Here is a 1574-nt window from a genome sequence, read left to right on the forward strand (position 1 = left end):
AGGAACGAAACCATCCCTGGGTGATCCACCCTGTTCCCAGCACAAACCCAAAGCACAGCCCCATAGCAGCTTCTCTGAAGAAAATTAACTCCATCCCAGCCAAACCCAGCACATTCTGCACCCCTTATTCCATACCATTTATGTCATGCTCAGGTCCCACACTATCCAATATATCCTCATTAACCCCCCCCTTCCCATCCTTTGACACAATACACAGATATCATTCCCCTAGTCTGTGGGCCACCCCTGTGACTTGTCTGTCCACAAAATGTCCATGAAAAGTCCACTGAGTTCATTCAGTCCATGACTTTGGGCTCCATCTGTTAGGGTGGTCCCTCAGGACAGGAGAGGTGCTTGTTTGTGTGAAGTTACTGAGCATCAAAGCAAGCTTGGGTCAGGACACTGCTGCACTTGCACTGCTTCTTGTAAGGCTTCTCCTCCACTGGTTCGGGTAGGTCTTCCTATAGTAATTCCCATAACATGCAACTCAAATCATGGGTTACAACAATTTAAAGGTCTTACAGTCTCCACCCCTGGTCCCTTTGGGCCAGGTGATAGCGTTTAACATTGCAATCAACTTCTCCCTTTGTCCCTGCTCCGGCTTGGACTTATCCACAGACACTAGTTCATTAAGGTTGCACCCACTCAAGTGGAGCCTTATCCATGGCCACATGCTTTGAGGTGCTCCAGCATGCCCTTGTGCACAGCCACAGATGATTCAAGGTGTACCTGCTCCAGCGTGGACTTCCCCACAGCCGTACATGCTTCGAGGTGTACCTGCTCCAGCGTGGACTTCCCCACAGCCGTACATGCTTCGAGGTGTACCTGCTCCAGCGTGGACTTCCCCACAGCCGTACATGCTTCGAGGTGTACCTGCTCCAGCGTGGACTTCCCCACAGCCGTACATGCTTCGAGGTGTACCTGCTCCAGCGTGGACTTCCCCACAGCCGTACATGCTTTGAGGTGCTCCAGCATGACCTTGTGCACAGCCACAGATGATTCAAGGTGTACCTGCTCCAGCATGGACTTACCCACAGCCTCAGATGCTTCAAGGTGTACCTGCTCCAGCGTGGACTTACCCACATCTGTACATGCTTCGAGGTGTACCTGCTCCAGCATGGACTTACCCACAGCTGTACATGCTTCAAGGTGTACCTGCTCCAGTGTGGACTTACCCACAGCTGTACATGCTTCAAGGTGTACCTGCTCCAGTGTGGACTTACCCACAGCTGTACATGCTTCAAGGTGTACCTGCTCCAGTGTGGACTTACCCACAGCTGTACATGCTTCAAGGTGTACCTGCTCCAGTGTGGACTTACCCACACGGACTTCTTCTTGGGCCACCATCCCTTTGGAGGTGCACCTGCTGCAGCACAGGCATAACCATGGCCACAGACACTTTGAGATGCACCTGCTCTGGTTTGGACTTATCCATGACCACCAATGCTTCAGGGTGTCCTGATCCCACATGGATTCACCCACAGGTCACAGCCCCTTCAACTTGAGTTCCCACTGGAGTCCCAGCCTGTCCAGTATGGCAGCACGGGAATGGCAGCGGAGGCCCGCGCGCCGCG

Source organism: Egretta garzetta, unplaced genomic scaffold (assembly GCF_000687185.1).
Source record: "Egretta garzetta isolate BGI_Z169 unplaced genomic scaffold, ASM68718v1 scaffold260, whole genome shotgun sequence".
NCBI lineage: Eukaryota > Metazoa > Chordata > Aves > Pelecaniformes > Ardeidae > Egretta > Egretta garzetta.